Below are 25,426 nucleotides of genomic sequence, written 5' to 3' on the forward strand. Positions count from 1 at the left end.
AAAAAACCAAACATAATTCAGGGCTGTATTAGCAGGAATGTTGTAAGCAAGACACAGGAAGTAATTTTTCTGCTCTACTCTATGCTGATTAGGTCTCAACTGAAGTACTGTGTCCAGTTCTGGGCGCCACATTTCTGGAAAGATGCGGACAAACTGGAGAAAATCCAGAGAAGAGCAACAAAAATGATTAAAAGTCTAGAAAACATGACCTGTGAGAGAAATTGAAAAAATTGGGTTTGCTTAGTCCTGAGAAGAGAAGACTGAGGGGGTGACATGATAACAGTTTTCAAGTACATAAAAGGTTGTTACAAGGATGAGGGAGAAAAATTGTTGTCCTTAACCTCTGAGGACAGGACAAGAAGCAATGGGCTTAAATTGCAGCAAGGACGATTTAGGTTGGACATTAGGAAAAACTTCCAGTCAGGGTGGTTAAGCACTGGAATAAATTGCTTAGGGAGGTTGTGAAACCTCCGTCATTGGAGATTTTTAAGAGCAGGTTAGACAAACACCTGTCAGGGATGGTCTAGATACTACTTAGTCCTGCCTTGAGTTCAGGGGACTGGAGTGAAGACTTCTCAAGGTCCTTTCCAGTCTTATGACTCCATGATTCCCTCAGGCAGAGCTGTCTTCTTCTGATCCCCCCTCTTATTGGCTTAGTCAACCTTCTATCTCCCAGGGTTTGCCCAATCACAAGGGTCAACACACATCTCCTTTACTGGCAAAAGGAACACACTGCAGTCTTCCCGACCTCTCCTCTACCCGGAAAGAAGTTTTGGCCCCTTTTTCATTACCCCATTAACCTGGGTTACATTGACATTATTCAAGAGAGCAAATAATTCATGTGAGTCAATTTTATTAGTTAAAGACAAAATGGTACAATATAGAAAGGAAATAATTAATACTATAGCAATCCAGTCTTGAGAGCAGTCTCGTGAGCATTCAATTTTGCTCCAAAAATACGGATTCAAAACTATCTGTATATATAGATGGTTGTTTACAAGTAAGAGCACATTTTATACGTCACCCACGACTTAACCCACAAATCAGCTTTTTGTCATGTTTTTCTATATCAACCTGTTCCTTTCCAATTTTTTGTGTGTGGATATCTCATTCCAAGCCTGAAGGGGCCACGAAAGGTCTCCCTTACCTGTCCTGGTAAAGTATCCTATCTCTGACCAGTTTTTTGTTTGCCTGTGCCAAGAGCTGAGTTCAGCTTTGAAAAGTGTTATGGGAGATATACCTTAGTATTAGCAGAACAGCATTCTGGGGAAAGCATAATACAAGTCAGTTAAAAGAACTATCCCACTTTCATATATTATATAATGAATACAATAGTAATGCTCATCAACATTAATTTGGTGTGTGTAATACATATTACATTACACTAACATATATGCTAGCTAACAACTGTGTGGGTAGCCATGGTTGGAGTGCTGCAGCAAAACTGTGGGGGACCCAGGACTGGGATAGTTGGGAGTACTATGGGTTCAGATTGAAACATATCAGTAAAGCTGTAGGGTGTCTAAATCAGAGTAGCAGGGGTTTCTTATAGGCCATGATTGAAATACTGTAATATTCACTTATGCAAATCAAAGGATTTATTGGGACACTGTAACTAACACCTACAGCACACTGAGGCAGGACTTTACTTCTTCCAGTCCCTGCTCCATCAAATACAACAACATAACATAAACCAAGACAACAACTTAGCACTAAGATAATGATACAGCACCACTTCAAGGAGTTCTGCCTCTCTTTGTCAACACTTTCCTTTCCTGACAGGTAAGCCAGAAGAGTACCCAGTCCTTAACACCCACAGTCATGCCCAGCCAAAAAAACCTGTAGGATATCCATCTCAGCATCTTTTCATACCTTAGGTGGCCTGCTGCTTTGTTACTATGAAGCCACTCCAGTACTATTCTCTGTAAGATTACTAACAAGACAATGCTCCTGTCTCCCCTGCACCAGCATGCTGGTATTATATTTCATGGTGTTCAAACAAAGAAGTTAGATAAAACATAAAATACTCTTGTTGGAAGATTTCAACATAACACCATTTTATTTCTTAGAATTCAGAATGATAACACACGGGAGCCCAGAAGCAGAAAGAGATAAATCAGGCTGCTCCATAAAACGGAGAGGCACAACTCATCCCACTTTACCCTAGGCTGTCTGTCTGCAATGGTTTCTGATCACACACTTCTCTACAGAGCTCCCTGACTGCAAGTAGGACCAGAAAAACTCTTGAGAATTTAAAGTGATAGATCACAAGTTGAACACAGTTTTCAATACACCTCAGTTGGGTCAATAAATAGTTGTTCCTGAACTATGCTGAACCTCCCCAGTCTAGTTCTCCTTCGGGAGGTCAGTTGGTGCACCAGAAATAACTCAGAACTCTTTGACTGTTCTGGCCAAATGATGTCACAAGACCAGTCTGAATCTATTCTCACTATCCTCCCCCAGCAGAGAACATCTGCGTCCATATTTTTCTTTCCAGGTTTATGGTGAATGCATATTCAGAAACTTGGTGAATTAATCTCCACAGGAGTCCTTCTGGGTTGTGCTTTGTAAGGAACCACTGCAGGGCACTGTGGTCTAAGTACACTGTGAATTCTGTACCTTGAGGCCTCCATAATAGCCATACACTTCATTTCTGTAGACAAATACTTGGTTTCTCTCTCATTTAATTTGCAACCCTCAAAAGCCACCAGTTTGTGCCTACCAAGCTTATCAATTTGTTCCAGCACAAATCTGACAGCAGCCTTTGAGGCATCACAGTTTTCTATAAGTGGACAAGATGGACCTGGGAATTTAAACACGGCATGATTTAGAAGTCTTTCTTTCAGTGACTTAAATGCTTTTTGGTGTTCTGTCCAGACAAAGTTGCTCTTAGTTGGCTGGTATAATGGTGCTGCCCGCTCTATGAAATTTTATACAATTCTCCTGTAGAATCCACAGAGGCCTACAAACTGCTGCACCCCCTCCAGATTTGTAGGAGCTTTCCAGTCCTTTATAAAGTTCAATTTCATGGGTTGGATTTCAAATCCACCCTCACAAACTATACGTCCTAGGAAGGTGGTGCAGCTCTTTGCAAACTGACATTTGTTTCCTGCAAATTTAAATCCTGACTCCTTAAAAAGCTCTAGAATTCTTTCCACTCCTACCAAATGTTCCACCCATGTTTTATGGAAACAAATGAAGTCACAAAAGCACACGAGGATGTCTTCAGTTCTCAAAACTTAGGTTACATCATTCACTACCCTCTGAACTGTCCCTAGGGCAGTGTTTCTCAATTAAATTTGGCCACGGAACCCTTTTGAACTCCATAAATAATTGCGGAACCCCCCAAACTCTTAACAGTCTTCAAATGTCGAAATAAGCAAAGGTCAGCATTTCTTACTTAAATTACACTTACACTGGATACCCTCCGCCGGAAAATCTGAGACATCTCCCCTTTTTCAGCGGCGCGGAGAACAGCTGCTCTCGGCGGCGCGGAGAACAGCTGCTCGCGGAACCCTAACAGTGTTCCCGCGGAACCCTGGGGTTCCGCGGAACACCAATTGAGAAACACTGCCCTAGGGCATTCCTGAGTCCAAAAGGCATTCACCACCCAAAAACACTGCTAGGTACTGTGCTGTTTCCGCATCAGTCCACTCAGTCACAGAGAGCAGCAGCTCAGAGTTTGTCAAGTATTCACAGATTCCAGTCTCATCTCATCATTTTTCTCAGGTAGAAGAGCTTTTGCCCCTTTGAAGTTGTTGCCATCCGTTGTAATATTCACTTATTCAATCACAGAGATTTTATTGAAACTCTGTAATTACCAGCTCCAGCATACACAGGCAGGAGTCAAAACTTCCTACAGCCCGCCTCTCTCATGTCTTCACCCCACTTGATATCACAACAAAATAATATCAAAATAAGACAAGTTAACAAGAAAAAGACAAAGCACCACCTACTGGCGAGGTACAATCTACACTAATCATTACAATACGTTGGAAGAGCTCTGTGTGCTGAAGTTCATTCAGTGGAGTGGCTGATACAGGACTACAGTAATAAAGAATTAAAGGAGGTGTGACAGGGTCAGACAGGATGGCTACTGGAAAATGCTAGAAGGCCAATATATCAGCCCAGGCTCAGCAAGTCCCTTTTCCGCTGGTAGCTGAGCAGGGGTTACTCCAAGTTAATTAACATACCTGGAACCAATCAAGGCCCCACCTAGGACTTGTTAAAAGCCCCCCCTCCAGAGAAAGGGTGTGGCTGGAGTTGTGAGAATGAGGAGAGCTACCAGAGTGTGTGAGCAGGCAAGATACTGTCAAGAGCCAGGAGCGCTTAGGAGAAGGAGCAGAACCTGGCAGGAAAGAACCCTGCAAATACTGAGATGGGGGAAAAGAAAAACTCTGCCCAACGAAGGCAAAGGATCTTTCCCAGGCCTGGAGGCTAAGGGAAGAGACCCTGCCAGAAGGGAAAGATTGAACTGGACATTTGGTTTGGGCACTACCATGCACAGTGGAGCTGTCAGGGAGCAAGAGCCTTCCCTGCCAAGGAGGCCACGAAGGGCCCCTGTCCGAGCAGGGTACGGACATTAAGTCAAAGGGCACAGGGAAGTAACCCAGGGAAGCTAGCAACTTTCCTGAAGCCACAGTGTGAGACTGCTACTTGTAAGGTCCCTGGGTTGGGGCCTGGAGTCGATGGTGGGACCAGGCCTCCCCCACCTCTACTGGCCATTTACTGGAGAGGCAAGTGCCCCAGCGAAGAGGGAAGGGCCTGTGAGAACCAGAGACAGGAGGGGAGCCAGCAGGGAGTGGCCATCTTAGAGAGGCTCTATTACCTTCCACCCCACCACTAGAGGGTGGAAGAACACTAAAGGGTGAAGCAGTTCCCTGATCTACCACTAGAAAGAGGTGCTGGACCCACAGAGGTAGAGAAAGAGCTTTGTCACAGGAGGGTAATATAATTAATGTCAATCAACAGGGGTTTATGGAAAATAGAGCCTGTCAAACTAACTTGATATCTTTCTTTGATGAGATTACAGATTTGTTTGATAAAGGTGATACTGTTGATGTAATATGCTTAGTCTTCTGAAAGGCACTTGACCTTCTATCACATGACATTTTGATTGCAAACCTAGAAAGATATAAAATTAACATGGCACACATTAAATGGATTAAAAGTTGGGTAATTCATAGGTCTCAAAATGCAATTGTAAACAGGGAATCATCATTGAATGGACGTGTTTCTAATGGGGTCCCATAGGGATGTTATTTAGCATTTTTATCAATGACCTGGAAGAAAACATAAAATTATCAGTGATAAAATTTGCAGATGAGACAAAAATTGGAGGAGTGATAAATAATGATGAGGACAGAACACTAATACAGAACCATCTGGATTATTTGGGAATCTGGGCACAAGCAAATATGCATGTTAATATGGCAATATGCAAATATATACATCTAGGAACAAAGAAGCAGGCCATACTTACAGGATATGGGACTCTATTATGGGAAGAAGTGATTCTGAAAAAGAATTGGGAGTTGTGGTGGATAATCAGCTGAACATGAGCTCCCAGTGAGATGCTGTGGCCAAAAGAGCTAATTGCAATCCTTGGATTCATAAACGGGAATCTCAAGTAGGATAGAGAGGTTATTTTACCTCTGTATTTGGCACTGGTGTAACTGCTGCTGGAATACTGTGTCCAGTTCTGGATGCCCACAATTCAGAAGGAGGGTTGATAAATAGGAGAAGGTTCAGAAAGAAGCCATGAGAATGATTAAAAGATTAGAAAACCTGCCTTATCATGATAGACTCAAAGAGCTCAATCTATTTTAACAAAGAGAAGATTAAGGGGTGACTTGATTATTGCCTATGACAGGGGTGGCCAAACTGTGGCTCATGAACCGCATGCGGCTCTTTTACAGTTAAAGTGTGGCTCGCAGAGCTCCCTATGCTCTCCCCCCATTCTCTGCCTACCCAACCAGGGCGAGGAGCTCAGAGCTTCTGCCCCGTGGCAGGGTGTTGGGACTGGAGGATGCTGCCCAGCGGGGAAGGGGGTTTCAGGGATAAGTATTTAACAATGGGCACCATTTAATGTGTGCCATGTTAATTTTATATTATTCTAGATTTTCAATCTAGCAGAGAAAGATATAACACAATCCTGAAAGTTGAAGTTAGACAAGTTGGAAATAAGGTATACATTTTGACCAATGAGAGTCATTAACCATTGCAGCAACTTACCAAGGGTTGTGGTGGATTCTCCATCACTGACCATTTTAAAATCAAGATTGGATGTTTTTCTAAAAAAATATGGAGTAGGAATTATTGTGGGGACGCTCTATGGCCTATGTTGTACATGAGTTCAGACTAGATGATCACAGTGGCCCCTTTTGGCCTTGGGATCTATGAACCTATGAATTGCTATACAGGCTGCTGATGCAGCTCTTTATGCACCTCCACTGCTTATGAAAGGGCCACCTAGATTTTCCCAGAATGCATTATACTGTTAGGCAGTGTACTATATGTGGATGCACAAACTTGGTTGGCACATGGCTGTGTTCTGATAACAGCTGTTGTGTAGAAACAACTCAACCAAGTTTGCTGTATTGGGCAAATAAAAGTATTACAAATTGGCTATAGAAACACTGTTTTACTTGAAGTGTTCTAAAGCTCACCACTTTTTAAAGAAAACAAAATACGTTCATGTCATTTTACTTCAACTACACGAAGTGAGTAATTGATGTGTCAAAACATCCATTAATAATATGGACTGCAGCAATTCTGAATTATGAACACCAGTTCTTAAACTTGCCACTTTATCTTCTTCAGATGCCTTGGAATAAGGGAAATGGCTTTTTTGTGGGGTGGAGGGGAGGAGGTAAATGTTATGATTTCATTTTTCCTTTGGAGGGAAAAAAAATCTGTGTTACTCTTGGACAGACAAGGGAGGGAACCTGAGGTGTCACGCAGCTAGCTGCCAGAAACATATATGAATGCAGCCCAGTTGGCAAAGAGCAAACGATTGGTCCTGCCTCTCAGCTCCATGTGTTTCCTGATCTTTATTCTCTGTAGCGTTACCACATGTCGCAGAATAAGTAACAAAGCACTAACCGTAATTGCAGGCTTCCCACCAAAATAAAAATACAGAAAAGAGTTCTGCAATTAAGTATTTGTAATGAATCATGAACCCTGAAGATGACTCCGTGTTCCTGAATAAATGTCTGAATTCACCAGCTTAACTCATTAAGGCTTCTGTTCTGGGGGGGAAAAAAAAAAAAAGCCAGGTCTGAGGCCAGTTAGATGATGTCATGTGGTAGACAGCACTTAAAAGCCATATGGGGAACACAGGATGGAAGTTTTCTATTCTCATTTTGGCTCCCATAAAATGGTGCAGAAATTATTCCTCAGATCCTATCTGACTAGACCCACAGAGGAATATTGTACGGAAAGGTGACGCGCATTATCTCCATGTTTCAACATACATGAAAAACCTTGGACACTTGGCACAGACACATGATGGAGTCTCTGGTGATTGTCTGGTAGATTCTCAATCAAGTTTCCCTGAATATAATGATAGACTGCATGATTTTCCAACTGAAAATGCAATTTCTGCAAAATCAGAACTTTACACAGGAAAATTTTGATTTTGTCAAAAATTTTCAATATTCTATCATATAAGGGCCTGTGACCCAGTGACTTTACTCCTGCCTGGATTCCCAGTTATTATCGGTCTAAAATAATCTGTTTTATAAATTTACTGGGGATTGGCTGAAAGGGTTGCAAGTATTTTGGAGGATAGAATTAAAATTCAAAATGATCTGGACAAACTGGAGAAATGGTATGAAGTAAATAGGCTAAAATTCAATAAGGACAAATGCAAACTACTCCACTTAGGAAGGAACAATCAGTTGAACGTATACAAAATGAGAAATGAGTGCCTAGGAAGGAGTACTGTGGAAAGGGATCTCGGAGTCATAGTGGATCAAAAGTTAAATATGAGTCAACAATGTAACAGAAATATATGGACAAATTGGAGAAAGTCCAAAGAAGAGCAACAAAAAATTATTAAAGATCTAGAAAACATGACCTATGAGGGAAGGTTGAAAATTTTCTGACACCCTCCTTCCCCCATTTTCCCACCAGCTCTAATTGCAAGTATCAGATTTTTAAAAACTGGGAGTCTGTGTGTTTACAATTTAAGAGTACAAGTTGAATCCAGAATTATATGCAAGTGCAAAGTATGTCATCTTAATAGCCTAGTACCTGGTCTGAGGGCACGATCATTTATGTCTAAATTTATGTCTAAATGACCTCATCTGCAACACTGCAGGTGTGAAAAGGGGGTTCTGATTAAGATCCCATTCAATATCAAGGTGCAAGATGGAATAACCACAGTTACAATTTTTCCTTCAGAATTAATATTTTGGGTTCATTTCTCCATTTTGATCCATTTGTGCATATTTCTGAAAGGGAGATTGTGAGAGAGATATTCTGAGCTGAAATGATTAATTTAGATTCTGATGTTTCTTCTCTCTTTCCAGGTGTTCATAACTTCCACATTTCTGATATGTATACAGAAAAAAACCTTGGACAGTCAATTTTTTCAAGATTCTTGTCCCTGTGAGAGAAAAACACTAATATTGTAGCTAGCAGCTCTTTGAAACTGATGAACCACTTTAGTCTGGAGGCACATGGCCATCTAGGAGGAGATCAGACCTGAGAATCTCAGAGAAAGAAAGCTTTCCTTTTTCTCACTGTTAGCATGCCTTTCTGCTTCTTTAGTCCTCACGCCACGAATTCATGATAAAACACAAGAGCTTTCCTATTGAATAAAACTATATGTATGTGATCTTCATCTTCTTTCTATGCAGTCCTTTCTTATCAGTCCAGGTTCCTGCATGATCCGCTGTGTTTAATACAACAGGAATGTGCTCTGTAAAGTATCATCTACAGAACGTATCTACAAAAATGGATCAAAAAGAAATGTCCATGATAGAGATTATTTGCTTTCCACGCCATGTGGGCTCAGGAAAGTAAAAGCAATATATTCCAAAGGCAAAGCCAACTCTGGAAGCTAAAGAAACCTTTCCCCCAGAAACAAGGTAGGTGAGGCAATATCTTTTATTGGACCAACTTCTGTTGGTGAGAAAGAAAAGCTTTCAAGCTTACACTGCACCCTTCTTCAGGTCTGGGAAAGGTTCTTTGAGCGTCACAGACAAATGACAAACAGAACAGATTGCTTAATATAAATAGTTAGCATATATTCTAAGGGACCATTCAAGGCAGAGTAGCCCATTAAGCCCTCTGCAGTTATAGGATAAAAAGGGGGGGTCAGTGGGTTACAGATTGTTGTAATAAACCATAAATCCAGTGTCTCTGTTCAGTCCAGGATTTTTAGCAGAGTTATGAATTTAAGCTCCAAGGCTCTCCTTTTGAAAATGTTGTGCAGGTTTTCTGAGGATGAGAACTGATAGTTCAGATAGACAGTGAGCACTTTGTGAAGTGTTCACCCACAGATGATAGGGTGTTTTTGTCTTTTGTAATTTTCCTGTGTGAGGTCATTCGCGAGCATAGTGATTGTCTGGTTTCACCTACATAGTTGTTTTTGGGGCATTCAAAGTCTAAACTGCCCAGTCCATACTGGACGAACCTTCTTTTTATAGTCCAGTTAACCTTTGAAATGTATTCTTTGTAATGTAAACCCAGACAAAATTCCTCTCCATTTCTGGTGTGTAGATGCTATGTTGTCTTTCTCATTCTTTGGTCAATTTGCTTTTTCCCTTAGTGTGGCTTAATCCCTTTGTTTACCTTAGATGTAAATGTACTTCCATTGTCTTCTGGCCTTAGAATCTATGTATCTATGAATTAACTTTTCAGTTAATCTCATTTTCCATAATGAGCTGAATCAGAATTCTGAATCTGAATACCCCAGAATTTTAGACCATTACATTTTTAGCCAAACACTAGCTAATATAATCTGGAAAAATTCCAGAGTCTTATAGAGACAAGTCTACTCACATATCACATTTCCTATCTTTCTTTTCCTCCATTTATTCAAAAATAGGGACCTTAGCATAAAAACAGAATAATCTAGCCCTGCTGTTTATTCCTAACCTGAAATCACAGTCTCCACAGCATCCACTAGTGATGTTACAAATATAAAGAAGAGTTCTGACATAGGTGAGGGATGAAAACAAAGAGGCTGTTTTCTTGACAATAGCCCTAGTAATATAAAAATGAGAGAAACTGAACCCATGGGATGCCATATGGGCTGAGTAGTGTCATCCTTACCAAAATCATATTATTATTGTTAAATAGCTAAATTGGGTAACACCTATTGGCCAGACAGGCTGGGGCCCTATTGTGCTAGGCACTGTATAATTACAGAGAAAATGACAATCCCTGTCCCAAATAGCTTATAGTCTAAATTCCAGGGAAATTTTTGTCTAAACAATTGTCAGAATTGTCTCCACATATAGCAGAATGTTTTTCATGAAGCATCAGTGGGTCTTTTGGGCCCTGATTCAGCAAGGTACTGAAGCACATGCCTTGCTTTAATCATATAAGTAGCCCCATTGACTTCTATGGACTACATATGTGCTTTAAGTGAGGCGTGTGCTTAAGTTCCTTGCTGAATCAGAATCTATCACATGACATTTCTGAGCCCATTCTCATTCTGTCCTCCAGAAAAGTTTTAGGACCACTTGCATAATGAAGTCATCTCTCTATATCTGTGCCGTGTTTGGTAAAATATATTAAAAAACCAGAAAATCAAATGGCATAAGGGCCATTTCACAGGCTGTGAGCAGAGATTAACTCCAGTAGCAGGCCCACAGTCTGCCAAATCAAGTGTAATGGTATTATTTTATGGAAAGAACATTAACAAAAATCAAAGCAGAATCTAAGTGTAATTTGAAATCGAATATGTCAATGATATCAATACAAAACTGCCCTCCACACTTTTCCATTCTCACATGTATACTGCCATGATGGCACCAAGGGAGGAAGCTTTCTGTTCTTCCTCCTCCACCCTAGCTTTTCTCCACACTTATATTCATATTTTGCTTTAGTTCTTTTTAAAACATTTGAGTTAATGTAGTGCAGATGAAAGATGGCAGATTAACAACCCCCTGGACTGAAGATCTGTGTTTATTATTCCCAGGGGAAGAACAGCAAAGGCAGTGGCATTGCAGGTTTCCCCATATGCCTCCCACTAATGGCAATGAAAAGGAAATACTTTTTCACACAATGTGTGATTAAACTGTGGAAATCACTGCTACAGGAAGTTGTTGAGGCTAAGCACTTAGCAAGATTCAAAAAGGGATTGAACATTTATATATATATATATATATATATATATATATATATATATATCAAGAATATCCAGTGTTATCATAATTATTTATATATTGTGTGGAAGGAATATTTAAACCACATGCTTCAGGGTTTAAGCTAATCTCTTTTAGAGATAAGGGTGAGATCTAATGTTGGGGGCAGATTACTTTACATCTTCCTCTGAAGCATCTAGTTCTGTCCGCTATCATAGATGGGACACTGGCCTAGATCAACCTCAATTTGATCCAGTATGCCAATTCCTATGTCCTCCATTCTGACATGGAAGGACCATCTCTATGGCTAAGAAGAGAATTCACTTGACAAGAGTTTTTCCATCTTCGCTGAAACGACAAATAAATGATAATACTTACATAGTGCTTTTCATCCATGGACCTCAAAGCACTTTACAAAGGTGGGGAAGTAATGTTACTGCCATCTTACAGATGGAGAAACTGGGTTTCCAAGAGATGACGTGACTTTTGCTCAAGGTCACACAGCAAGTCAATAATAAAATGAGGAAAAGAACCCACATCTCCTTCCTGGCTCTTTTAATCTTTCTTTTAATCATAACTTCCAAGCCACTCTGAAAGAAGCAGATAATTTCTAGTATGTTGTATAAGCAGCATCTCTGCCCACTGAATGCTGGCATAGAGCCTGTTACTTTTTCTCTAATCAGGCTCTGGCTTCTTGCAATGGAATTGTGGTGGGTTCTACTTTGAAATGAGATGCTTGAGAATGGTTGACACCTGCGGTGCGTTGGCTCTCGGGAAAATTTGTTAACCTTCAAGAAAAGTCTGGGAGAAGGGGGACTCTCAAGTTTTACAAGATGGTGAAGTTCTCTTTGGTTCCTTTAAAAAGCATTAGCAAAGGTCAGATTAACAAGTCAACAGAGAAACTAGATATGAGCAAGACTCCCAAAGTTGATGCAGAAAGGAAAAGAGGTGGGTGGGGACTGGGTGTGAGGGAGAAAGGCCCACAACACAACATTGGCTCTGATCCTTTCCCCCTTGTCAGGCCTGGGGCATACTTGATAAGGTGAAGGGAAATTGTAAAATTAGACCTGGCAACCTACACAGAGAGGCCCAGTGCAAGGCCCTTGGCCTGAGGCAAGCTGAGAAAGTTGAGGAATTGTGGGGGAAAGGGGACTTGGCAGCCTAACTTCCTGTGGCTGTATCCAGGGCTAATTAGTTTTCAGTGTTCTGTGTGTGTTTGAATGGAAATGAGCCAGCACTGAGAGGCACGGGGTGAGGAAATCAAAAACACATGGGCTGAAAAAAAAGGAAAAAAAATTGTCCTTTTTAGCTACATTTTCTTTTTCAGGAGGGGATCTCATCATTTCGTTTCATGGGCACTAAATCACCACGGCTCCCCTGTCTATCACATCTCACATCTGCTGCAGAACTCATTAAACATCAAAAGGCTGCCCTATCAGTTCTGCTTAGTTAGAAGTCTGAGTTACTAGAATTCTAACCAGGGAAGATTTTGTATGTTTTTAATAATAGCTTAAGGAACTTCTTAGCACCCCATAAATTACTTAATGCAACAAACTCTTCCTGTGGACCAGCAAATGTTTTACAGAGAAGTTGAATGCTGCCTTAACATGTTTGTGGTCAGTCCACAGTTACATACAGACCAGATTAAGTGAAACTTTAATCCACATTTCAATTTCTGATTTGTTTTCTTGAACACCCTCCTCAAAATCCCTAAGGTTGGTTGCTACTCTTATACCTAGCTGACTCTTAGTTTTAATTTTATATAACTGGGTAATAATTTTGAATCTTGAATTTCTATAGCACTATTCACCCTGAAGGATCCCAGAGTGGTTTATAAACAGTAAAAAACACTTTATTCACCATTAAAATGTAGCCACTTCTATCATACTATTTCCCACATAGCATGTGTGGCATTTCTACTATTGCATATGCCACACAACCAGAATCCATGATAATAATTTATATTCACAAAGCATAACAAATGAGGCAAAGTCTCCTCTGGGTGTTAAATGACTGCTATTAAAAATACCATTATAGCTGTTAAAAATGTACTGTGTATATATCAAGTGTGATTTTCAAATGTACATTACTTAGACAAAGCAAATCCAATTTTCACCAGAACACTTAAAGACCGTTCTACTCAGTGAGGGCTATTTCACTGCTTAATTTCAACTTTCCATAGCTGCTTTTTCACTGGACCTGTTAAAAGTGGTTGCAAGAATTCTTTCTATGGACTAGGAAAATGTATTTTTCATTTTCTTCATACTAAAAAAATGACTGAACTGTTTTTGCTCACACTTTCTGAAAAAAGCTGACATTTGGTCAGACTTGAAAATATCAGCCCACTAGGTGAAAATTTCTGAAATTATAAGCAATTCAAACCAGGGGTTAGAATGAAAACAGTTATGCAACCTTAACTATAGTGATCACTCCCACTTCACTGATAATTATTAACCATGTCACACAAGACTGTAACTGTGATTGCAGCTCTCTCTTTTCACAAATGAGGTGGAAGAGTTACAAAGGGTTAGACTCTAAAACTCAGCATCTCCTCCTACTCAGTCATGTGAAGGAGTGCTGCAGCTCAGGATAAAAAACAAAGAGAAGTTAGAAAAATTACTAACAAAGTATGGTCAAAATACTAGAAAAGAGGTATTTCTAAACATCTCTCTTTACTTTTTCTTGTCTTTCTACTAGGAAGATGGAAAGATATATTGTGTAAGAGTCTTCCTTCTAAAAAGATTTTAAAATGTTTTCAGAACTCTGAAATGTAAGTTATTAAAAACAAAGAAAAATAAATGCAAAGTGGATAGCACTAGCCACACTGATGTTCGTATAATTCAGCTGTTTGTGGATTTAGCTGCAAACGAAGAGCCTTAAAGTGTTCATTTATCCACCTGCTATACATTCAGTAGTTAGCCAACACTTACATAAGGGCAGATGAGGCAGCACAGTACAGCAGATAGGCCTCTAGACTAGGCGTAAGGAGACAATGGGACCCTAACCTGCTTGGCCTCTAGACACTGACACAATGCAAATAATAATAATAATAATAATAATAATCTCTGTTAGCTCAAGTGATAGAGACCTATGTATTCCCTGGATTAGATCCCTGATAGCTAACATAGTGTCTGTGTGTTTTATGGCCATAGTCTGTTATGAAGTGCATCCCAGCTGAGGTTTGAAATGCTGTGGATCTGTCATGACAATTGGGGTGACACTGACACTCCACTGTAAGGAACATGACTAGGAGCTGTACTGATCATGTCTGTACTGTATGTGTAATTTGCTGGTAACAGTGTGAAACTTGGGATGGATTATTTAGAGGCAGCCTTTTCTTTGGTTGCTCCAAAGTGCTGGTCAGGATTTGGAGAGGATGATCCTAGGACAATACACACCCCAGATTCCTTTGCAGCATTATTCCAGAATCATTCAACATCTCTGGATGATAATAAAACCACAAGATAACTGGGAAGGTACCATTACTGGGGCAGGTTTTATATTATCATTTAGACCTGAACATGGTCAGGCTTGGACTCCACCCAGGGTCCTCTGGTAAGGTGTTCAACAGCTGGAATTCCCCTGTTGGAAATATTCTTCCCCTGCACTGAAGACTCGTCTTTGAGCTTTTGCAGACATGTATTCCATTCAGGTGTGTGTGCACCCGGTGCACTGAAGCGGGAGATCTTTGCTTACCAGTACCTGTCGGGGTGGTGCTTCTGCTCTCTGGCCCTTATAGCTCCTCCCATAACTACATAAGGGCGGTGGTGCCCGGACCCCACCAGAATCCTTCAGGGAAGAGTTTAAGACGTTTATTGCAGAAGGCTGTCTGGTGGGCAAGATGTCTTCATGGTCAGCTCTAAACGTGGCAAATACTTTACCCAGGCTTCTTGTGTCAGTTGTGATGATGAGGTTACAGAATGCTGGCATAGTTCCTGAGGCTCAATAGACCATAGAGTACTTGCCATCAGTTTTTATTTTCTGAGAGAACTGCTGAGACATTGCATTCTTTTAAAGACTCCGACACTACTTTATGATCTTTGGGGGGAACACCCAGGCCTCAGCGACTCATCATTTTGGGGTCAGCAGCAACAAGAGCAATATCACCCCCAGTACTATTTCCATCTGCCGTCCTATCTTGTGAGGTAGCAGGACTTCCCTAGAAAAGGACATAGATCGCAGAGAAGATCTTCTCAGTCTAGTTATAGCCAACGAACTTGTCCTCCTCCGTCTTTGGGCAGGCAGCCTATTTGACTTTCATATCAAGAGCAGCATACCAGTTATGAATGTTTCAGCTTGTCACCTCCGTTCTGGGACAGGTTGGCTTACTTCTTCAGTGTTGGGAAGCTATAACAATGGGCAGATGGGTCTTAAGCACTGTGGGATTGTGTTACACCATACATTTTCTTTCCATACCTCTATCCCACCCCTCTTCCCCATCCCTTTTCAGTGACCATTCATGAGTCAGTGCTTTTTCAGCAGGTCCAGACTTTGTGTGCTTTTGAAGCTATAGAGGAGGTTACTCATCATCACTAAGAAAAAGGACTCTACTCCTGGTACTTTCTGATCCCCAAGTCCAAGGGAGGGATGAGACCTATCCTCCTTCCCTGCAATCTCAACAGGCATATCAATTATATGAGTTTCTGCATGGTTACCCTGGCTACAATTCTTCCTGCCTTGAATCACAACTTCTTTACTGCTCTCGATCTTCAGGATGCCTATTTCCATGTGGCGATTTTCCCAGGTCACAGGAGGTTCCTGAGACTCCTTGCTGCTGGTCAGCTCTCTCAGTATGTGGTTCTCCCCTTTGGCCTGTCATCAGCTGTCTTTTCCAAATGCATGGTGATGGTAGTGGCCTATCTCAGAAGGAAGGAAATCCATGTCTTCCCATAGCTACGTGGCTGGCTAGTGAGCAGCAGATCTGAGGAACAAGTTCTAAGTCAGGTCCAGTTCACATTGGACCTCTTCAGTTGACAAGGGCTGGTTTTGAACAAAGCAGAATTGACTTTGAATCCAACTAAAAAAATTAGTTCATTGGGGTCATATTAGACTGTATGAACATGAGGGACTTTCACCAGTATGAGTGATTCTAGACAATTTGATGCCTTTGTCTAGACCTCCAATTTGAACCTTTGACCACGGTCCATGTATGTCTGAAATTACTGGATAATATGGCCGCATGCACTTATGTGGTTCAGCAAGCTAAATTGCATCTTTGTCCTCTTCAGTCATGGTTGTTGAAGCTGGTCTATCACCTGAAATGCCAGTCTTTTGACAGGCTTGTCCGAGTGTCTCCAGAGATACTGGACTCTCACAGAGATACTGTGGTGGGCAGAACACAATGTGTGTGAGAGTGTCCCCTTTTTTGTCCTCCATTGACCAAAATGGTAGTCACCAATGCCTCCACAATAAGTTGGGGAGTGCATCTAGGGACATTAAAAATTCAGGGTGTGTGGTTGGAGCATGAAGCATCATGTCACATCAATGTACTGGAACTTCGAGCCATTCACAAATGCATTCCATGCCTTCCAGGATCAGATCAGGGGAACAGTATGGTTCACATACTCGTGGAAAATACCACCGAAACGTTCTATGTGAAGAAGCAGGGAGAAGCCCATTCCAACAAGTTTTGTCAGGAAGCAGTAAAGTTTTGGCACTTTTGCATCAAGGAAGATATCATGCTCATAGCAGCACACTTAAAATCAGTCGGTTCTCAAAACCAATTTCTGACCATCTCAGCAGGATTTTCTCAGCTAATCATGAACAGTGTTGTGAGATCCATTTTCAGGGAATGGGGTATCCTGTTGGTAAACTTATTTGCAACAAAGGACAACAAAAGCTGCCATAAATTTTGTTCCCAAGCGGGGCTCGGGCCAGGATCTTTAACCGATGCCTTCCATCTGAACTGAGGGAGATCTTGATGTATGCCCTTCCCTCTCATCTCTCAGGTTACCATCGAACTGAAACTGGACCATGCCAGACATCAGACATTGTTGTGTTGGCCTGGCTGAAACAATGTTAGTTCTCTTACCTTCTCAGTCTGTCTACTTGACTTTCAAAATCTCTTCCTCTTCTTCCCAGCCTGCTGTCCCAGCATCATGGTTCATCCATTACTGACCAATATACATCTCATGGCATGAATGGTACCTGGCTAACGGGAGGAAGAAGGGAAATGCTTGGAAGCAGTTCAGAGGATCATATTTAATAGTAGAAAACCGTCCACTAGGTCTACTTATTTGCCAAGTGGAAACAATTTTTGGTTTGGTCAATATCTAAGGGAATTCAACCCATGTCAGCTCACGTTCAGGACATTTTGGACTACCTGTTAAAACTAAATTCCTCAGGTTTAGCTCTTAGCTCACTGAGGTTTCACCTGGTGGTGATCGCAGAGTTCCATCCTCCATTCCAAGGCAAGCTGATTTTCTTGAACTCCATAGTAGTGAGATTTCTGAAAGGTATTTTCTTCTTGTTTTCACCTGTGAGGGAAATGGTACCATTGTAGGATCTTAATATTGTGCTGGTTGCCCTCATGGATCCTCCATTTGAGCTGAAAGCAGCCTGCTCATTGTCTCTCCTTTCCCGAAATACAGCCTTTCTGGTGGCTATAATGTCCTCAAGAAGGGTCAGTGAGTTACAAGCCTTAATGGCAGAACCTCCATATATTCAGTTTTTCAAAGACAAAGTGTCCTTATGACCACATTCAAAGATTTTGTCTAAGATGGCTTTGCAGTTTCACCTTAACCAAATTATTTATTTTCCCATATTCTTCCCTAAACTGCTCTGAAATCCAGATGAGCAGTGTCTCTATATGTTATGTGATGATGTTTGGAAAGGACTAAACCATTTTATTCATGGCCTCAACTTTTTGTCTTCTATGCAGATTTGGTGAAAGATTAGGTGGCCTCTACATAGGTGAATGATTTCCTGTATTACCACAGTTTATGGAGTAGCCCAGGTTATGCTCCTACAGCCCAAGCAACATCCATCACATTTATCAGCGATGTTTCAATATCGGATCTTTGCAAGGCTGTCTCATCGTCTTTCAGACATTCTTTTTCCAAACATTATGTGATTATCATGGCATCTAGGTGAGACGCAAACTTTCGGAAGGCAGTTCTGCAGTCATTGTTTAATTAGACCTCAAGCCCCACCTTCTAAGAGTACTTACTGCTTGTGAGTCACCTGAGTGGAATACATGTCTGAAAGGACTCGAAGAAGAGAAGACTATTACTTACTTTATTGTAGTGGTTTGTCTTTGAGATGTGGGTGCAGATGCAAATTCTACAGCCCACCTTCTGTCCCCTCTTCATTGAAGTCTCTAGCTTTGCATTCCAGAGTGAAGGAACTGAAGGGAGTCGGGATTGTGCCCTCCTTATATAGCCATGGGAGAGGCTATGAAGGCCAGAGGACCCAAGCAAAGTTTTCCGGCTTCAATATGCTGGGTGCATGAACACGTGAGTGGAATACATGTCTGCACCCATATCTCGAAGAACAACACAATACAGGAAGTAACTGTCTTTTTCTTATCCTGGGAAGTCTAACTGAAGTGTCCCTGTAGAGGAAATGAGAGATTGTGAGGAAAAGAACCTCCACAGAGTGTGCGTATGTGCATGTAGTCCCCACCTTTTGGTTACTGGATTCTCTCTCTTCATGTGAAGCTCATTCTGCCTTTACACAGAAAGGCTGCTTCCTTCGGAAACCCACACAGGGATGTCAACAGCGGGAATCAAACCTAGGACCTCTGGAGCTAAATGCACAAGCCTTTACTGCATGAGCTAAAAGGCATGTCTTAGTGCTAAAGCTGGGGCAGGCTCATCAAGTTCTAGCTGGCCTACCCATCACTAGAATGGAACAGAGTGCGATTACAAGCAAGCTGGGATTACATACTCCCCCTGGGCAGGGAAGCACGCCCCTGAGCTTCAGAGACTTCCCAGTTGAATTGTTTGAAATCCCTGAACGGGTTTTGACGGGCAGTCCCGACTTCTTCTGGATCCCCATGCAGACAGTTCTGCCCTTCTGTGGCTGGCTCCAGACTACTCCCAAAAATGGCTTCCCTCCGCTCCAAGGCTGCCTCGGGAGGGCATCTATTGGTCAGGCTAGCTCTTCTTCCGGGCTTTCCCTTGTCAATCATTTGACTCTGCCCCTTGCTTCAAGCAGGCATGCCTGCAATCCTTCCCCAAAGAACAGGGGCCCCTGTTTTACACATTGTCTCTCCTCCCTCCCTCTCGGTTGCCTAGCAGACTCTGAGTCTGCTCTCGGTTCCCCCTTCCTACCAGGGCGAGGGACAGTGTGCCCCCCCTGAACTACCAGCACACAGAGCCCTAGGAACCTCGGTAAGCTCCTTGGGGATTCCGTAAGCAAGATTTCAGATTTTGGTTTTTCATTAAAAATAGAAAAACATTAATAAAAGGCTATTTTTTGTCCAAAAAAAAAAAAAAAAAATCAGGTTAAAAATTTCTACCAGCTCTACTAATGAGTCTAAAAGATTCCTTTAACAATATTTCATTATGATGCATATGATGGTAGGCCTTTACAGTAAATGCACCATGGCTCAAGAAGTGAGAAGTATGTCTCTAAGAGGCATAAAAAGAGAGCATAAAATATTAAAATAATCATGTATACAACAGATTATGTTCATGCTTGTAGCTTGCACACCATATGACACAGATACCAATTGCCAGCACCACTCTTGTTTCCTGTTATGAAGATCAGATTTTCATTTGCTTTTATCTGGCCTTCTGCTTTCCATGACTTCAAAAAATAGTCAGTGCCATAGTAAGAAGTGGAGCTGTGACCCTTCAAGATGTTGATAAATTAGAGAGGGTTCAGAAAAAAGCCATGAGAATGATTAAAGGTTTAAAGCTTTATAGTTATGCATGAAATGATTATGTTTTTATCGGCAAATGTTGGTAAACATCTATGTCTCCAAACAGACATAAACCATTGAGAACTTATGAGTGTTTGATTTAAGGCTATTTACTTTGTATATTTTGACATATGATGTTGACAGTTTGTATTTTAATGGTCAAAGTTTTAACTTTTTGAATCTGAATATCTATTGTCATTAAATAATTATTGCCTCACTCCACTATTTCTTGACACCCTCCCATAATTTCCCACAACTGTGAAAATTTAAATTGATTAAGAATTTTTTTTAAAAATGCTTCACACACATAATTTGGCACAAATGTGAACATTTAAATTGATAAAAATTAAAAATAGTTTAAAATAAACATTGTATTATCTGTCAGAGTTGTAAAAACAATAAACATCAAACTCTGCCAAGCCTACTTATAGTGATAATCTAGGAGCTCAGTTTATTTAATTTAACAAAAAGAAGGTAACAGATTGACTTGATTACAGTTTATATGTACCTACACCGGGAACAAATATTTAATAATGAACTCTCCAGTCTAGCAGAGAAAGGTATAACACAATCCAGTGTCCAGAAGTTGAAGCTAGACAAATTCAGATTGGAAATAAGACATATATTTTTACCAGTGAGGGTAATCAACCACTGGAACAATTTACCAAGGCTGGATTCTCCATCACTGGAAAATTTTAAATCAAAGCTGGATTTTTTAAAAAGATACGCTCTAGTTCGAAAGAATTATTTCGGGGGGATTCCTATGGCCTATGTTATACAGGAGGTCAGACTAGATGATCTCAGTGGTCTCTTCTGATCTTGGAATCTATTAATTGTTTGCCTCTCATACACTTAAAGTTGCAGATGACCAGGATGTAAGGAAATGATCAAAGGAAGGAAGTGCATCATAACTGAGGGTGCTGTTAGGACCCTGGTCTCAAACTTGGCTGTCACACCACATCAGCTCATCAAATTGCTTGGGAATTCACAGACTAGGGTGGGCCAGTTTCTAGGGTTCCATGACCTGCTTCCTGACTGGCCACATGGTCTTGACTCTGATTGGCTGGTTACTCTATATAAACTTCCTAGCAACAATCCATTTCCTGCTAGTTGCTACTCTTACCCTGCTTGACCTTGCCTTGCCATCCCACTCGATCCTGCCTTCATGCCTTGCCTGACCCCACCAACTGCCTTGCTGTACCTTCCCCTTGCATTGGCTCTCCTGCCTATCACACCTCTTGTGAGAATTCTGACCACTGATCTGCACTGCCCTTTGACTCGCCTGACCCCTGGGCATTATAGGTTGCTCAGCCTATCTTCGATCTCCTCCTGGTCTCACCCCTTCCCTAAAGAAAGGGGGCATGGAACCTGCAGGGGCAGCATCGCTGTGGCCTTCTGGAATATCAAATCCCCAGGAGCAGATACAAGCAGACAACCAAGCCCTATGGGCCATGCTGTATCAGCTCCAGGCAGAAGCCTGAATCCTTCACAAACAGTTTACAGGGCTACAAACAGGAATACCTTTCCCAGCCTCACAGCTCCTTCGGTAACTGAGCCCAGGGTGCCATTACTGGAATGTTATGATAGTATCTGCAGTAAGTTTCTTGATTTTGTAAATCAGCTCTTATTTATGTTGTGGCCCCATGGCTATGCAATGGACCAGGCCAAGGTAGGTTTGTTCAATTCACTAAGCTGGGTCTCAAGGGGGGCAGATAATCTATTCAGTATCCATCCAGGGAAAGAATGGAAGACCACATTTTGAACATGATATGGCCACTTCGAATACTGGGTGATGCCTTTTACCTTTACCAACATGCCTGCCACTTTTCAGCACCTGATCAGTGATGTTTTGCGGAACATGTTGGTTCACTATGTGATCACCTACCTAGATGACATTTTATTTTATTCTGAGGATCAATCCACACATGAACAGTATGTGTGCAATGTATTGGGACAGCTCTGCCAACAAGGACTCTATACAAAGCTGGAAAAATGTATCTTCAAGCAACCCTGAGGGGGTCCACATGGACCTCTATAAGGTAGAAGCAATCCATAGCTGGGTGACACCTCAAAGCATTCAAGAAATCCAACACTCCATCAGGTTTGCAAACTTTTATAGATGCTTTATATAGGATTACTCTCAAATTCTGGCTCTGATAACCACCTTGCTTCTTAATCTCACCAAATTCTTCTGGACATCGGAAGCCCGACATACCTTCGAACACCTGAAGAAGATGTTCACCACTGCACCTATCCTTATGCACCCTGATGTTGCCCTCAGGGTGGTGTTGTCCCAAAGACAGTCTTGATCAAGGGCTCTCTCCCTATGCATATTTCTCTCAAAAGCTCTTCCCTGCTGAATGTAACTCTGAGATTTTGGATAAGAAGCTGCTTGCCATCAAGAGAGCTTTCAAAACCTGTGGGCACTACCTGGAAAGGGCAAGATGCCCCAGACAGGTATATACCAATCACAAAAATCTGAAGTATCCATGCTCTGCTAAAGCCTTGAATTAATGACAGAAACACTGGGCTCTCTTCTTCTCAAGGTTTGATTTTACCAGCTCTTACCACCCTGGTTCTAGGAACAGAAAGGCAGATGTCCGCCCCAGAAAAGAAGAGTATGCCATCGATCCTAGGGAATCTGATAGCTGCCCTGTGTCCTGAAATGGCATCACTTCCTTGGAGGATCATTGCTATCAAACTTAATGGAAACCGTATGTTCTGCTCTTTGCAATGACCTCTTTGCCCAGAAGCTCCTAATCTCTTATACCAAACCCTCAGCTGAAATTACACAGAGGAACAGACTCCTTCACATCCACGAGCATATTTATGGCCCCAAGGGAAGCCCGTGTCTGGAAGCTTAACGCCTATGCCACAATGTCCCTTGGGCGGGTCACTTTGGCCAGGCAAAAGCCATGTCTGTGGCATGCTGATTGTTCTGGTGGCCAAAACTGTGGTCTGACGTAAGATCATGTGACACCCATGCCCGAACAAAGGTACCTCAAACTCAACCCTTTGGAATGCTCAGACCTCCCAAGATGTCTGCAAAACTCTGGGTCTGGATCACCAGGGATTTCATTGTCGAACTTCCTGAATCCAAGGGTCACTGTACCATCTTCACAATGGTGGAACAGCTTAAAAGTTGGCTCATTTCATCTCCTCCACATAACTCCCTACCACTGAGGACACTGTCCACCTCTTCTTCTTCCTTGTTTTCTGCCTCCATGGTCTCCCAGACCACATTACTTCAGGCCGAGGAACCCAGTTTGTATCACGGGTTTGGAGGGAAGTGTTACACTTACTAGAAATATACTTATATCTTTGTATATCAAAATGCCTATCATCCACAAACAGATGACCAATCAGTGTGAACCAGGTACTGGAACAGTATCTATGGTGCTTCACAAATTTCCACCAAGATGACTGGGTCTGACTGATTCCATATGTGGAATTTGTATATAATAATGCAGACCATACCTCAAGTCGCATGAGCCTGTTTCTTGCTAACTACGGTTTTCACTCCCATTTTAATCTTCTACTACCCATGGTGCTCATTTTTCCTGCAGCATTTGACCTGATACACCACATCCAACAGGAGCTAAAGCAACATTCTGATGTGGCCAAGACAGCATACAAGCATTATGTTGACTACCACTGGCAGGAAGGGTTCCGTTTTTGTAGTGGGACCGTAGATATGGCTATCAGCCAAACACTTCAAGACAGGGCTACCCATTTGCAGACTAGACTGCCAATATGTGGGTCCCTACCATATCTGCAGATAAATCAACCCAGCAATCTTTGGGCTTTGGCTTCCCCAGTCCCTTAAAGTACATGCTGTTTTCATGCTTCTCTCCAGAAACTCTTCTCCAATAATCCCTTTCCTGACCAAAAGCACCCCTCATTCCCTCATCCCTGCCAATCCAGATTCAGGGACAAGAAGCGTATCTCCTCCATGAGATTTTATATTCCCAGATATAATGAAGGAACACCTTCCGCAGGGCACACCCAGATAAACCAAGACCTTTGGCACCCCAAGAAGGGGGCTGATGATCTCAGGACCTTGGTGTCAAACCTAGGCCCACTGAGTGTTTGGGAAGTAACCATGGCCATCATGCCACATCCAATATATTAAATTACTAGGGAATTCATAGACTCGAGTGGACTAGCTTCCAAGGTTCCATGACCGGCTTGCGGATTGATCACATGGTCCTGACCCTGAATGTCTGGTTACCATGTATAAATTTCCTCCTCCTTTTCTGGCCTTGTCTGAGCAACAAGCCATTGTCTGCTAGTTGTTACTTGCACTCTGCCTTGCTGCCTCACGTGACCCTGCCAGCTGTCTTGTTGTACCTTCCCCTTGGGTTCAATCTCCTGACTATCTGATCTCTTGTGTGAACTTTAACCACTGATCTGGAGTGCACTTTGACCCACTTGACCCCTTGGCATTACAGGTGTTTCTCCACAAGTTAGGCTAATGTGCCACACTGGACTTGAAGCCTTGCTCCAAGCGAAAGACTAAACTGGTGAATTAGGTCTTGTTTGGGTTCTCTGGACTCTCATTCCAGAAGACAGATAAAAAGAACTCCCAATTTATCATCTTCAAAAATCTCATGATTTTTGAACTCTGGCGGTTGTTGGCAATACTGCTATCATAAAAATTCAGACAACTTTTCATCTGATGGGTTTCAGAAATTAAATCTTTAAACTAAGGTATTTTCCTAAGTTATTAAAAATTCCCTAAACCTACAATTAGAAAATTAAACTTAAGTTCACTGAGCTTTGCCAATGTGTTTAATTTAACACCTGACAGAACAGAGCTGTTTTTCTGCCTTTGTATATATTATTTGCTTCTAAAAGCTTTTATAGATGTTCTTCATATATGCAAAAACCCTTTGCAGCTTCTTGAAAATAAAATCTAGTCTCTGCTGAAACAGGCTATTTTCTTTCTGTTTCTTTTGTCTCCAGAGGCTTCCTGTGTTCTAGCATCTTTTCTAAAATGACACAAATCCCTTCTTTCTTACCATATTGTTATGTATTGCAAATCTGGAGGTTAGTTAAAAAATAACAATTAAATTTATTAACAGAGATTGATTCAAATGATCTGAGCTTTAAAGTATGGGCCCAATTATGCACCTTGTGAAATCAATGGCAAAAACTTCCATTGACTTCAATAGCTTCTGGCTTGTTCATAGATTTCAAGGCCAGAAGGGATCATTGTGATCTAGTCTGACCTCCAGAA

This window comes from Emydura macquarii, unplaced genomic scaffold (genome assembly GCF_026122565.2).
Source record: "Emydura macquarii macquarii isolate MOO-44397 ecotype Brisbane River unplaced genomic scaffold, CSIRO-AGI_Emac_v2 contig_1119, whole genome shotgun sequence".
In the NCBI taxonomy this organism is placed as follows: domain Eukaryota; kingdom Metazoa; phylum Chordata; order Testudines; family Chelidae; genus Emydura; species Emydura macquarii.